Source organism: Phoenix dactylifera, chromosome 7, assembly GCF_051530095.1.
Source record: "Phoenix dactylifera cultivar Ajwa chromosome 7, Ajwa_hap1_PhDact_Kaust_v1.1, whole genome shotgun sequence".
Lineage (NCBI taxonomy): Eukaryota > Viridiplantae > Streptophyta > Magnoliopsida > Arecales > Arecaceae > Phoenix > Phoenix dactylifera.
This window is the reverse complement of record NC_143196.1, coordinates 13036309-13051914: the sequence shown is the minus strand read 5'-3', so window position 1 is coordinate 13051914 and position 15606 is coordinate 13036309. Positions and strand designations below refer to the sequence as shown.

General features: G+C 51.8%; 1 long non-coding RNA gene across 1 annotated transcript; it reads right to left on the bottom strand.

Moving 5' to 3' along the window:
• Positions 1-12589: 12589 nt before the first annotated feature.
• On the bottom strand, positions 12590-14326 carry LOC149753150 (uncharacterized). The gene is made up of 4 exons (XR_016395928.1): positions 14152-14326; positions 13980-14071; positions 13741-13870; positions 12590-12959 (listed from the first exon to the last, which is right to left on the bottom strand). It is a non-coding gene; the product is annotated as an uncharacterized LOC149753150 (long non-coding RNA).
• Positions 14327-15606: the final 1280 nt, after the last annotated feature.

Below are 15606 nucleotides of genomic sequence, written 5' to 3'. Positions count from 1 at the left end.
GGCATCCGAGGGTTAAACCTCAGGAAACTCTTCCGGCGCTAAGCCAGGCATCCGAGGGTTAGGCCTCAGAAAATTCTTCCGGCGCTAAGCCAGGCATCCGAGTGTTAGGCCTCAGGAAACTCTTCCGGCGCTAGGCCCGGCATCCGAGGGTTAGGCCTCAGGAAACTCTTCCGGCGCTAAGCCAGGCATCCGAGGATTAGGCCTCAGGAAATTCTTCCGGCGCTAAGCCAGGCATCCGAGGGTTAGTCCTCAGGAAATTCTTCCGGCGCTAAGCCAGGCATCCGAGGGCTAGGCCTCAGGAAATTCTTCCGGCGCTAAGCCAGGCATCCGAGGGTTAGGCCTCAGGAAACTCTTCCGGCGCTGAGCCAGGCATCCGAGGGTTAGGCCTCAGGAAACTCTTCCGGCGCTGAGCCAGGCATCCGAGGGTTAGGCCTCAGGAAACTCTTCCGGCGCTGAGCCAGGCATCCGAGGGTTAGGCCTCAGGAAACTCTTCCGGCGCTGAGCCAGGCATCCGAGGGTTAGGCCTCAGGAAACTCTTCCGGCGCTAGGCCAGGCATCCGAGGGTTAGGCCTCAGGAAACTCTTCCGGCGCTAAGCCAGGCATCCGAGGGTTAGGCCTCAGGAAATTCTTCCGGCGCTGAGCCAGGCATCCGAGGGTTAGGCCTCAGGAAACTCTTCCGGCGCTGAGCCAGGCATCCGAGGGTTAGGCCTCAGGAAACTCTTCCGGCGCTGAGCCAGGCATCCGAGGGTTAGGCCTCAGGAAACTCTTCCGGCGCTGAGCCAGGCATCCGAGGGTTAGGCCTCAGGAAACTCTTCCGGCGCTAAGCCAGGCATCCGAGGGTTAGGCCTCAGGAAATTCTTCCGGCGCTAAGCCAGGCATCCGAGGGTTAGGCCTCAGGAAACTCTTCCGGCGCTGAGCCAGGCATCCGAGGGTTAGGCCTCAGGAAACTCTTCCGGCGCTAGGCCCGGCATCCGAGGGTTAGGCCTCAGGAAACTCTTCCGGCGCTAAGCCAGGCATCCGAGGGTTAGGCCTCAGGAAATTCTTCCGGCGCTAAGCCAGGCATCCGAGGGTTAGGCCTCAGGAAACTCTTCCGGCGCTGAGCCAGGCATCCGAGGGTTAGGCCTCAGGAAACTCTTCCGGCGCTGAGCCAGGCATCCGAGGGTTAGGCCTCAGGAAATTCTTCCCGTTGGTCGGCCAAGGCTGGCGCAAGCCGAGGCGACCGGTCGGGGCTTCCGGCTAGTCTGCTCCCGGGATGATCATCGGGTTAGCCAGGCATCCGAGGGCCGAGCCTCGGGAGATTCCACTCGTTGGTCGGCCTAGGCTGGCGCAAGCCGAGGCGACCGGTCGGGGCTTCCGGCTAGTCTGCTCCCGGGATGTTCATCGGGTTAGCCAGGCATCCGAGGGCCGAGCCTCGGGAGATTCCACTCGTTGGTCGGCCTAGGCTGGCGCAAGCCGAGGCGACCGGTCGGGGCTTCCGGCTAGTCTGCTCCCGGGATGATCATCGGGTTAGCCAGGCATCTGAGGGTTGTCAAGCCTCAGGGAAATTCCACTCGTTGGTCGGCCTAGGCTGGCGCAAGCCGAGGCGACCGGTCGGGGCTTCCGGCTAGTCTGCTCCCGGGATGATCATCGGGTTAGCCAGGCATCTGAGGGTTGTCAAGCCTCAGGGAAATTCCGCTCGTTGGTCGGCCAAGGCTGGCGCAAGCCGAGGCGACCGGTCGGGGCTTCCGGCTAGTCTGCTCCCGGGATGATCATCGGGTTAGCCAGGCATCCGAGGGCCGAGCCTCGGGAGATTCCACTCGTTGGTCGGCCTAGGCTGGCGCAAGCCGAGGCGACCGGTCGGGGCTTCCGGCTAGTCTGCTCCCGGGATGTTCATCGGGTTAGTCAGGCATCTGAGGGTTGTCAAGCCTCAGGGAAATTCCGCTCGTTGGTCGGCCTAGGCTGGCGCAAGCCGAGGCGACCGGTCGGGGCTTCCGGCTAGTCTGCTCCCGGGATGTTCATCGGGTTAGCCAGGCATCCGAGGGCCGAGCCTCGGGACATTCCACTCGTTGGTCGGCCACTTGTCGCTCGCCGCCCATCGGGGTTTCTCCGTGCCCAGCCGCGACCGTGTTTCTCCTCTCCTCCAAGCGTTGCCTGGGGGGAACACGAGAAGGGTATTAAACGCTAATTAATGCGTTACCTGGGAAATCAGATCGCCAGTTGCTGCTGGTGAGGAGTGTTAGTTGAGCGGCCGCGATACGCGGGTTCTTCGAGGAGGATGCGGCCTGGGCGCGAGCGGAGACACGTGGACCTAGGGGTATACGTCACCCGGATCGTCCTGCACAAAGAATGCGATTTAAGGAGAATGACGCTTAGGAAATCGCGGGGAGATACGCCTCGGGAGCCGGAACGGCTCCGGATTCAGTGCGCCTGCATTTATTGGAGCCACCCGTATCGGAACTACCAGGGGGCCGCAGCTTGGCTATAAATACAGGTGCAGGTACGATGGAATTTGCCAAGCCGGAGCTGCAGGTTGCCATGGATCGCGGACCTCCTCCTTGGCATATGACTGAGAGACTCCCGTCGAAGGAAAGGGGAGGCGCTCCCCTTACAACTTCAGCCAACTAGCCGTTTCATCTGGGATCAACAAGGAGGGTCTCCCCGGCGGAACTCCGCTCTAGGCGTTTCATCCGGGATCACGTCTCCCCTCCTTGAAGTTCGGCCTCCCGGTTGAGCTCTGCGCCGGACGCTCAATCCGGGACCGCGCCTCCATATACTCTTCCCCCTCGAATCCCTTCTCTTCCCTACCACTGGGGAAGATGGGAATATCCTTTGGAGGCGGCGTTCCCCTGGGGGCAGCGGGAGCTTCTTCTGCGGCGGCTCCTCCTCTTTTTGGTGAGGTGCTGGATGGCGCCTCCGGTTGGAAGCACCCACTTCTGGTGGGACTGCAGCCGCCCTGGGTTGAGGGTTTGGGTCCCCACCTCTTCTTTACTTTCTTTACTCCCTAATTCCCCTCTGGGAATTCCTTGTAATCACACGAGCACGCCATTGTAACCAGAAATTATTGAAATGAAAAGTATTGCACCTTTTTAAATTGTCTTTCTGGCCTTGTTGTTCTACTGGTAATACATCCGCAGGTTAGCGGAATTCCAGCCCCTTGGAATTTCTCGGCCATCTAGGGCTTCCAACTGGTAGGAGCCAGGTCGGTTTACCCAACGAACTTTATACGGGCCTTCCCAATTTGGCGCTAGCTTCCCACCTTCCGTAGGTTGAGATGCCTTAGCTCGCCTCAGCACCAGATCTCCAATTCTGAAAAGCTTCGGTCGGACTTTGGAGTTGTAATATCGGGCCACCCTCTGCTGATACATTGCCATCCGAACCTGAGCCATTTCCCTTGCCTCTTCCAAGAGATCCAAGTTCCCTCGGAGTTGCTCTGAATTGGCCTCGGGTCGGTGCGCGGCCACCCGAGGCGAGGGGAGTCCGAGCTCCACGGGGGCAACGGCTTCCGTGCCATAGGTTAGGCTGAAAGGCGTCTCTCCAGTAGGAGTCCGTTGTGTGGTCCGATACGCCCAAAGGACATTCTCGAGTTCCTCGACCCAAGCTTGCCCCGTCCGGCCGATCCGCGCTTTGATACCTTGGAGGATTGTCCGATTTGTGACCTCGGCCTCGCCGTTGGTTTGGGGATGCGACACGGATGTGAACCGATGCTCGATCCCGAATTCCTCGCAGAAGTCCCGGAAGTGCTTGTTATCAAACTGTCGACCGTTATCCGAGATGAGGACCCGAGGTACTCCAAATCGGACAATGATGTTCTTCTTCACGAACTTCCGGACTTGTGCCTCCGTGATGGTGGCCAGTGGCTCTGCCTCCACCCACTTGGTGAAGTAGTCGATGGCGACAATCAAAAATTTCCGCTGGGCCGAAGCGACGGGGAATGGTCCGAGGATATCCATTCTCCACTGTGCGAAGGGCCAGGGCGCGGTGATTGGCGCCAAGGGGACAGAGGGGACTCTCTGGACGTTGGCGTGGCGCTGGCAGGCGTCGCATTTCCGCACGTGGTCCTTCGAGTCCTCCAACAAGGTCGGCCAATAGTAGCCTTGCCTCATGATCTTATGCGCCAAGGACCTAGCCCCCAAGTGCGATCCGCAGATGCCTTCGTGGACTTCGCCGAGGGCGTAGGCCGCTTCCGCGGGGCGGAGGCACCTTAAGAGGGGGGCGGTAAACGAGGTCCGATACAGCCTCCCTTCATAAAGTACGTAGTGGGCGGACTTCTTTACAAGCCGCCGGGCCTGATCTTCGTCTTCAGGGAGGATTCCTTCGGCGAGGTAGGCGACGAGCGGGTCCATCCAAGACGGCTCCGGATCAATTGCCATCACCGCTCCAGCCCCGTCAATGCTCGGGGCATCCAGGGTCTCCAGGTAGATTGCCCTCGACAAGTTGGGCGCGTCTGCGTCCACTAGGCGGGACAACCTGTCGGCCCTGGCATTTTCGCTCCTCGGGACCTGCTGAATGTCAACACTGCCGAGGTCGGGAATGAGTGTTTGCACCTTCCGGACGTAGCTCTGCATGGTCGGGCTCCGCGCCTCGAACTCCCCTCGAACCTGCCCGACCACCAGCTGGGAGTCGGTGAAAACTTTCAGACGCCGGATGCCGAGCTCCTTGGCGAGTTTGAGTCCCGCGACTAGGGCCTCGTACTCCGCCTCATTGTTGGTCACTGGAAATCCGAACCTCAAGGCATACTCGGCTATCACTCTATCGGGATTGGTGAGGACCAGCCCCTTCAGGGTTCGACGACCCGTCAATGTGGAGCGTCCAGATCGGGAGATCGAGGCTGGGTGTCTCCGGCGGCTTAGGTTCCGCCTCCTGCACAGTGCACTCAGCGAGAAAGTCCGCGAGCACCTGGGCCTTGATGGCTGGTCGGGGCTGGTAGCGGATGTCGAACTCACCAAGTTCTACTGCCCACTTCACCAGCCGTCCCGCATTCTCTGGATTGCTGAGAATCTGCCGCAGTGGTTGATCGGTCAAAAGGGTGACAGAATGAGCCTGGAAATAGGGGCGAAGCCTCCTGGTCGCAGTCAGCAGCGCGAAGGCGATCTTCTCAGCCTTCGTGTACCGCGTCTCGGCATCCCGGAGGACTCGGCTGATGTAGTACACAGGCTTCTGAAGTCTTGCCTCTTCCCGAACCAGTACTGCGCTGACTGCGGTTGGGGAGACCGCCAGGTAAAGGTAGAGCATCTCCCCCTCTTGCGGCTTGGACAGCAGGGGAGGAGACGCCATGTACTCCTTGAGCTGGTCGAACGCCGCTTGACATTCGGCCGTCCAGAGGAAGTCTTTTGGGCGCTTCAACACCTTGAAGAATGGTTGGCAGCGTTCGGCCGACTTTGCCACAAATCGTCCGAGCGCGGCGACCCTTCCAGCGAGCTCCTGAACCTCCTTCACTTTGGTCGGAGGGGACATATCTTGGATGGCTTTGATCTTGTCCGGGTTGGCCTCGATCCCCCGTTGGTTGACAATGAAACCGAGGAACCTCCCGGCCGAAGCACCAAAAGCGCACTTCGCTGGGTTTAGCTTCATGCGAAACTTTCGCAAGGTGGTGAAAGTCTCCTCCAGATCTGCAATGTGCTGGACTGCATGGCGGCTTTTTACCAGCATATCGTCCACGTACACCTCCATATTCCGGCCGATCTGCTCCTTGAAGATTTTATTGACGAGGCGCTGGTAAGTGGCGCCAGCGTTCTTCAGACCGAAGGGCATTACCTTGTAACAGTACAGCCCCCGGTCTGTTATGAAGGCAGTTTTCTCCTCGTCCTGTGGAGCCATCATTATTTGGTTGTAGCCGGAGAAGGCGTCCATAAAAGACAGTAGCTGGTATCCGGAAGTCGCGTCGACCAGTTGGTCTATCCGTGGAAGCGGAAAGCTATCCTTGGGGCACGCCTTGTTCAGGTCGGTGTAGTCGACGCACATCCTCCACTTCCCGCTCGCCTTCCGGACAAGTACGACGTTTGCCAGCCACTCGGGGTAGCTCACCTCCCTTATGAAACCTGCCTCCAAGAGTTTGTCTACCTCCTGGTCGACCACCCGGATCCGATCCGGGGCACAGTGTCTCTTCTTTTGCTTTACTGGTCGGTGGGTCGGGTCGACGCTGAGGGCGTGAGAAACGACCTCCGGGTCGATCCCAGGTACATCGGCCGCCGACCAGGCAAACACATCTGCATTGGCTCGGAGGAATTCCACTAACCGGAGCCGAGCTTCCAAGTCGAGGTTGGCACCGACCCGGACCGTGCGGTCTGGGCGGCCTTCTTCGAGGGGAACTTCGATTACGCCCTCAGCCGGCTCCCCGTGCCGCAAGGCCACTTCGTCTCTGGCGTCAAGTGACTCGACGCTTAGGGCCTCCATGGGCTTCTTCCCTTTGAGAGTTGCTAGGAAACACTGCCGTGCGGTCGGCTGGTCACCTCGGACCTCTCCAATCCCGGCCGCCGTGGGGAACCGCATGAGCAAATGGTAGGTAGAAGCCACGGCGCGAAGGGCGTTCAGTCCGGGTCGTCCGAGGATAGCGTTGTAGGCCGAGGGGACACGGACGACCAAGAACCCGAGCCGCACCGTGGCTTCTGCGGGTGCAATGCCCGCAGTCACAGGCAGCTCGATGACACCTTCGGCTGAGATAGCGTCTCCAGTGAATCCTATGAGGGGGGTGGATGTTTCGTGCAACAATTGTCGGGACAAGCCCATCTTTTGGAAGGCCTCGTAATACAAAATATCAGCTGAGCTTCCACTATCCACAAGAACACGCCTTACATCATAGTCCGCCATAGTGAGAGAGATCACCATGGCGTCATCGTGGGGAGTCTGAACCCCCTTTACATCTTCATCACAAAAAGTGATTACATTTCCTACCCGCTGCCTCTTCGCGGCGGCCACTCCTGATACTTCCGCCGAGCCCCCTGCGTTCCTCACGGGCCGAGAGCAGCCCCCAGTGATGGTGTGGATCACTCCCGCAACGGGTCGATTCTGCTCCCGAGGCTCCTGAGGGGCCGGGTCGGCTGGACGTGGATCTGCGGGGGGACGTCGGTCGTTTACATATCGACCGAGGCGCCCTCTGCGAATGAGAGCCTCGATCTCGTCCCGAAGCTGGAAGCAGTCTTCGGTATCGTGGCCGTGGTCTCGGTGGTATTCACAGTACGCCCGTGAAGGCTTCCTCCCAGGGATCTTCTTCATCTGCCTCGGGACCGGGAGGTCCTCCCGCCCCTTGACCTCCATGAGGATCTGGGCCCGGGGGGCCAGGAGTGGGGTGTACCGGTTGAAGCGTCGGTGCGGAGAACGAGGGCGTATGGCGCCGTGGTTCCTTGCTGGCGACGGGCTTCTGCGCCGGCGTTGAGGCGTCGGGCTCCTCCTCTGGGGTGCCTCTTTTCGCCTTTTCTTCCCGGGCTTTAGAGGGGCCTCGGCGGCCTCCTTATTCCGGTGGGAAGCTGCCTCCTCGGCGTCTGCATACTGGTTTGCCCGAGACAACAGCTCCGGGAAGCTCCGCGGCAGGCGTTTGTCCAGGGAGAAGGTGAGTCTGCCCTTCCGGAAGCCTCGCTTCAGGGCTGAGAGAGCCACCTCCTGGCTCAAATTCCGGACCTCCAGTGTTGCCTTGTTGAAGCGGGTGAGATAATCCCGCAGGCTCTCTCCCTCGTTCTGCCGGACATCGAAGAGGGAGTCGGAGACCAGTCTTCGCCGGCTACTGACGGCGAAATGGCTGATGAAGAGACGGGTGAACTGGTGGAAGGACTGGATGGAATTAGCCTCCAGGCCGGCGAACCACGCCCTTGCCGGGCCGCGGAGGGTCGCCGGGAAGGCCTTGCAGAGGAGAGGATCCGATGCTCCATGGAGGAGCATAAGAGTCCTGAAACTCTCCACGTGGTCCCGTGGGTCCGCCGCCCCGTCGTAGGGTTCGATCGCCGGCATTTTGAACCCCGGCGGGTTTAGGGTCCGCAGGATCCTTGAGGCAAGCGCCGGCTGGGAGGAGATCTCCAAGTCGGCGAAGGGATCTTTGGAGTGGCCCTTCAGGACCTGGAGCTGTCTGTGGAGATCATCCACCCGCCGTTCCAGGGAGCGCGACCGGTGGGTGGGAGACAAGGAGCGGCGCGAGGGGGACCGACTGGAGTGCGGGCCCCTCGAGGACTGGGGTGTCTGAGAACGCGCCCGGGTCCGCCTCTCGTACCCCGCGCAGCTCCGATGAGAAGGTCCTGGCAGAACGGACCGCACCCGAGAATCCTCCTCGCGCCGGCGCTCCTCTCCATGGGAGAGGAAGGAGCGCGGGTTGTGAGGAAGAGGCGAGTGCTCGGGGAGCAGCGGCTCCTGAGCCCGCTGCGGCACCCGAGAGATCACACCCTGTAGATTCTGCACTGCCTCCGCGAGGGTGCGAACCTGCTGGGCTAGCTGGTCGAACTGAGCAGGTTCGACCGTCTGAATGGGAGGAGAAGCGGTGGAATGCTGCTGAGAGTGTGTTGGGGGCGCAGCAGCCTCCCGGCCAGAGGCGCGAGAGGCTCCGCGACCGGAAGCATTGGAAGCTCCGCGACCACCTCGCCGTGCCATTACGATCGTTCTGAGATTCGGGTCCCTTCCTCTAGCGCCAACTGTTGCTGGTGGTCCAAACCGAGAACGATTGACACGACGGTGTGAACGGGGTTCCGCCTGAGTTGTCTTGGTTGGTGCTGGTTGCGCTCCACCTTCCGCCAAGGAACCTGCAAACAAGCCTTGCACCACCACCAGGGTGGTGATGGCCCTCCGACGGTCAAGTCAGAGGAGATTGGAGGAGGAGAGATGATAATCACAAGTGGGAGAGAGTGCTCTGGGAGGTATTGCTTACCCCCCCCTTCTCCCCCCAGCCGCATATATACCTGGCTGGAAGGTCTCTCAGGGGGGTTTGTCGTCGTGGGGCACGATAGAATGGCCACTGACATGGCCGTTACGGGGCGTCGTGGAGCAATGCTGGGTACGGTCATGGCAGGGCGTAGTGGAGCTCCGCTTCGTACGGTTGATACAGGAGATCGTGGGCAGCATCGGGTACAGCCGTTGCAGGGAGTAGTGGAGCAGGAGGCCGCGGCGTGCCTCTGGAGAATAGTCTGTCGTTATCAAAAGATCTCCGACTCGGGGTCGGAATGCTGGATCATAGGGCAGCCGACCCGGGGTCGGGCTGCGAAGCCGAGGAGGTCCGACTCGGGGTCGGAGTGCTGGATCATAGGGCAGCCGACCCGGGGTCGGGCTGCGGAGCCGAGGAGGTCCGACTCGGGGTCGGAGTGCTGGATCATAGGGCAGCCGACCCGGGGTCGGGCTGCGGAGCCGAGGAGGTCCGACTCGGGGTCGGAGTGCTGGATCATAGGGCAGCCGACCCGGGGTCGGGCTGCGGAGCCGAGGAGGTCCGACTCGGGGTCGGAGTGCTGGATCATAGGGCAGCTGTAGCTTTCCTGGATACGCGTGCCGATCACGTGGGGCATGGCGGCTCAATTCCCCCATAACAGGGGGTTGTAGGGTTCGTTGTTAGCCCGGTGTAAAACAACGAGTTGGGTAGTGCACTCGCAAAACTACCGGACTGTAATCTTGGATTATAGTGAAAATTCCCAAAGGTGCTTTGGGGAGTGGATGTAGGAGCAGTGGAAGCTCCGAACCACTATAAAACCTTGTGTTTGCGATTGTCTGTTTTCATACCTCTATTTTTATCTTAGCTCATACATTTGTGTGTTTTATTTTTAATTGGACAAAAAGTTTTAAAACACCCAATTCACCCCCCTCTTGGGTGACCATCTCTGGGCAACAAGTGGTATCAGAGTAGGTGCTCTGTGTATTTCTTAAAGACCTAACCGTCTTGGCCAAAGATCTAGATGGCAACACCCTTCAACAATGTTCCTACTGAGGGGCAGGCAACCAATAGACCTCCACTCTTCAATGGGACAAATTATACCTATTGGAAGACTAGAATGAAGATCTTTATTCAAGCACAAGATTATGCCTTGTGGAGGGTCATAATCAAGGGACCACACGAACCATCTCACATGGTTAATGACATTCAAATTCCCAAACCTGAGGAGGATAGGGATGAGAATGATAACAGGATGGTTCAACTCAATGCTAGAGCTATGAACTCATTATTTTGTGCTCTAGATGTGAATAAATTTAATAGAGTCTCCACATGTAGTTCCGCTAAGGAAATATGGGATAGGCTTGAAGTTACTCACGAGGGTACAAATCAAGTCAAAGAATCTAAAGTGAACATTCTAGTTCACAAGTATGAGTTATTTAAGATGGAACCCAACGAAACCATCTCATGCATGTTCACACGCTTCACCGATATAATAAATGGTCTAAAGAATTTGGGCAAATCCTACACTAACCCAGAACTTGTGAGTAAAATTCTCAGGTCCTTGCCAAAAGCATGGGAAGCGAAGGTCACGGCGATCGTGGAAGCTAAAGACCTCAACACATTGGGACTTGAACAACTATTGGGCTCATTGATGACGCATGAGCTCACAATGAAGCAACATGAAGAAGAGTTGCCAAAGAAGAAGACAATCGCACTCAAGGCTACTTCGAGTGTGTGTGAAGAAGAAAGTAGTGAGAGTGAAGAAGAAAGCGAAGATGAGGACTTGGGTTTAATAGTAAGGAAATTTAAGAAATTCATGAGAAGAAAGAAACCCTTCCCAAGAAAGAAGTTTGGAGGGAGAAATGATTGGGAAAAGGAAAAAGATAAGGAAAGAGACCCAATCATTTGTTATGATTGCAAGAGACCGGGACACATCCGTTCCGAATGCCCTCAACAGAAGAAACATTTTGGAAAGAAGAAGAAGAAGACATTGAAAGCAACATGGGATGATAGTGACACATCATCCTCCGAGGAAGAGAAGGAAGAGACCGCCAATTTGTGTCATGGCATTCGAAGACGATGAGGTAAGTCATAGCTCAACTACAAATTTTACTTTAGAAGAATTATATGAAGCTTTTCAAGAACTCATGAGTGATTGTAGTATGTTAGGAGCAAAGAATAAAGAATTAAAAGCCTCCAATCGAAAACTAAAGGATGATATTGAAAACCTATTGATTGAGAAGGAGAGCTTCAAAAATGTTAATACCATTGACCTAGAAAATAAAAATTCAAAACTTAGCATTGAAAATGAAACGGCAAAAACACAAATTAAGGAATTAAATCTAAAAGTTAAATTCCTACTCAATAGTAATACCTTACTTGCGCAAAATGTTGAACTCCTTAAAAAGGATAAGGAAGAATTAGTTAAAGAAAATGTGGATCTCAAGAATGAGGTACATAAGTACAAACCAATTGTTGAAAAATTTACACATAGCTCTGAAAAGTTAAATCTTATTCTATCCAATCAAAGAGCTGTTTTTAATAAAGCCGGTCTAGGATATAAAACTAGCAAACAATAAAAGTATCTAAAGAATTTCTTTGTGAAAGTAAAAGATGTCAAATCTGAAAAACCTACATGCTTTCATTGTGGAAAAAGTGGACATAAAGCCTACTCTTGCATTCAAAGAAAGATTCAAACTAACAAGAGTACATTTGTAAGAGGTAAAAACATAACTAAAGTGTGGGTGCCTAAGGGAACCAACTATACTAACCAAGAAGGACCCAAGAAGACTTGGGTACCTAAGAGCATCACTTGATTATTTTGCAGGTATGCCTTGCAGCCGGAAATAGAAAGAGAATGTGGTATCTTGATAGTGGTTGCTCAAGGCATATGACCGGTGACAAGAGTCTCTTCGCCACCTTGAAATCAAAAGAAGGATGAGTAGTCACATTTGGAGATAATGCTAAAGGTCAAATCGTTGGTGTTGGTAAAATCTCCATATCACCCTCCTCTTTTATTGACAATGTATTGTTAGTTAATGGACTAAAACATAATTTATTAAGTATAAGTCAATTTTGTGACAAGGGATTTAAAGTGTCATTTGAATCATCACTATGCATAATTAGTAGTCCAATTGACAATGAGATCATACTCACAGGACATAGGCATGGAAATGTTTACATGGTACACTACAAAAGAAGGAAGAACTCCCGACGCTTTTTTTTGTCTCTACCGACGCTTATAAGCGTCGGCGAATTCCCAGCCCACGCTTCCCAAAGCGTGGGTCAGATGTCGGGCAGGTGGGCGTGGGTCGGGTTTAACCCGACGCGTCAAAAAAGCGTCGTTGGTCTATGCCGACGCTTTTAAACGTCGTTACGTTTACCATACTCCGACGCTTAAAAGCGTCGGCAAGAAGGGTTGGTTACTACGGCTTTATGCCGACGCTTAAAAGCGTCGTTAAAGGCGTGCCAGTTTACGTTCCTGTTGCTTTTCCCGACGCTTTTAAGCGTCGTTTCTTCTATCAGACTCCGACGCTTATAAGCGTCGGCGAGAAGGGATGGTTACTACGGGTTATGCCAACGCTTAAAAGCGTCGTTAGAGGCCTGCCATTAGGTTTACATTTCCTGTTGCATTTTCCGACGCTTATAAGCGTCGGCATTAAATTTTTTTTTAAAAAAAAATTTGTAAAAGTAATTTTTAAATACTCTGTGTACATTAAATTCTTACAAAACAATAGAAACAAATACACTGAATCACATATATAACAAAATATAAGTCACAAACAAGAACTTTGATTACATTCATATTATCATATTTGATTACATTGTACTTCAAAAACATTCTAAAAACATACAAGTCAAATTCCTAAGTACACAATCTACAATATGTATCAAGGGTCGGCATCATCATCTCTACAATATTGTCATTAAGCTTGGGGCGAGCCCAGTCAACCAAGCTCTGCTGTTTGCTCGGGACCCTTTGTTCTCATAGAAGCCTTCTGCTGCTTGCAGGGGCAGACACCTTTGTTCCCATAGAAGCCTGGGGACACGCAGAGGCACTTCATGCAGCATTTCTGGCAGAAGAACATGCATGGGTTGTGGTATTGGGTATTCGAGCATCTCCTTGAGCATTGAGAGGGGCATTCTGATTACAGAAATTCAGAAGTTACACAAGGTAAAAAAAAAAAACTACAATAGTTTCAAAACAATTGATCCAAGAGCTAAATTTTGGAAAGTTTACTGCTCCTAAGTCATATGAGATGTGCAACATCAATATCAAATGGGAGGGGGCTGTATGTGGTGAATTGCATTTTCCAGTCTGAAGGATAGAAAGAGTAGAAATCACTAAATAATTATTTAGAAGAGTATGATAAACACTATATTATAACTTATTAACAAACTTTCAGTAGAAGTAGATGCAATTTGACATAGGTAGAAGTGAACTGGGAAAACAAATGATTGTTAAGCTTAGAAACAGAAGATAAGAGTTGCAGAAAGGTAATATAACACCATAACTTGATACAATTCAACTTCTTAATTACTCATAATCATTTACAAATACCCAAGGCCTAGTTCTGTGATTAGTGAGAGTCGAATAAACATATCGCAATCTAGGGGCATCTAGCTAAAGTCACCAGAAAAATCTATGACAGGAACAATGCCTGCCACTAGGTTTTAATGTTTAATCTTCACAGTGAAAAGTAGACAATGGGATTCCAGAACCAAGCAATAAGACAGTTCATGGCATGAGATAACATGAAATTTATAAGCTGATCCTCTCATCAGAGGATCAATCTGCGTACACAAGAAAATACAGTAAACAAACACAGCTTCAAGGCAGCAAAATATATACAGTAGCAATATAAACTAAAATCCTGGCCTTCTCAACAAAGAGCAAAATACTTGTCTTGTTATAATTTGCTAACCTGTATGGTCTCTCTTGCCCTGGCACCAGAACTGAAGAAGCATAAGAGTCTTACGGATATCACCTAGACAAGATCTGATTAAGTGCTCCATCAATTGGGCAGAAATTTGAGCTTTCTCAGAAGCACAAATCTACAGAAAAATTGAGAATGAACAATTTGGAACACCAATTAACGCATCCAAGGTACCCAAGGCATGTAGAAATGACAGATATATGATTTCAAAATTGCAATTTTTTTACCATGTGTACAAGTGACAGCAGCTCCTCAGATGATGGATGTTTGAACTCCAAAGTGACCCGGTCCAGAAGCTGTGGTAAGATAGGATTCTTATCTACATATCAGATAAATATACAAGGGATAAGAAATTTATAGTCGCTAACAATCTCTACCATGGATTGATTAGTTACTCACTATTGCTTGTAAGTATTATGGGTCGCTTTGCAATTTCAGCCAGCTGAAGTATAGTAGAAATAAAACCACGATCTTCATCAAAAACAGTATCTACATTCTCAAAGAGAATTAGGGTTTTATTTGCAACTTGGGTCAGGGCAATTCTCTAAGTCCTCAGCTTCTCTCATGCAAACTGTGTTAGGCAGTAACTCGGAGTTATGCTTTTCCCTCGGACCTATCAGTTGAGACCTGGATGAAGGAACACAAGCACATCATGTTAATCTTCATCAATAAAAATAATATAAAAACAATGCAGTTTGTTTTATCCCTGACTGCATTGCAAAAGCAGTGGAGCAAAATACAATACATGCAAACATAGACAGTCTGTCAAAGTCATCGCTCAAAATATACAGAGAACAATCAAATGAAAATATAGCTTAAACAAGCTATAACACCACCTATTTTATGTGTTGCATTCAAATGGGTCAGCACTTGTTCCTTTCAGATTGATAGAATAATAGAACCATCATAAAAAAAGATCCGTATAATCCTTCTGTGCGGCTCATCTCTATCATAGTAGATATTTAATACTGCAGAGAGCTTTTTCACAGAATCTAGAGAATATTTTGTACCGAGATCTAAAAACTAGAGAATATCTTGCTAAAAGCAAACTAAAGAAGAACATGTAAATTAAGTTGATAAACAGCGAGAGGGAACTGGCAGAAATTAATGAGCAAACTAGTAATGTTATAATTGATTTACTTTTGGATGTGGAATCTGTGCTAGTGCTCCTTTCTGTAAGTGATGATGGCTCCATTTCTCCTGTTATATTTGTATATTTTTCATGCAATGCCTCTTCAGATAAACTTGGCTGAGCATTCCCATATGCTGCAAGCATTACAAAGTAAGGTATGCGAGATTGCTACATAGCTAGAGTTGATGCCAAGATATAGGGGGGGAACTACTTACGCTTGATATAGGTAAGAGCCACAGTGAAAAGGATATTGAAAAGGATCGTATATCCGGCCAATGCACCCGTACCAATCCAGTACCATTTGGCCTCTGTAAAAATTCCACGCCTGTGGAAACAAGATTCACACCTTGTACATATGCTTGGCATGCCTGTGGAAACACATCTTTTGTGGAAGTATTTGTCCATATATAGTTAGAAAGCTAAGGAGAAATTAAACAAAATTAACCACCTAAAATATGGCATACAACTTAAATTTCTATAACTAACAAATGCATGTTTTTTGGCTGGATGATGCCAATTCAATACTTCAATTGATCAAGCAATAGTAATACGTGTTAAAAATTCTCACCCTGCAAATCCACTATGGATTAACTCAGCATTACTGGGATGCTGGACCTGTACCAAGTAGCAGCAAATGATCCATGTCAGTCACTAATTTGCAGAGAAAAGAGCGAGAAGACTTGTCAATAGTGCAAGGGTTATACCATTATACCAGTAATGGG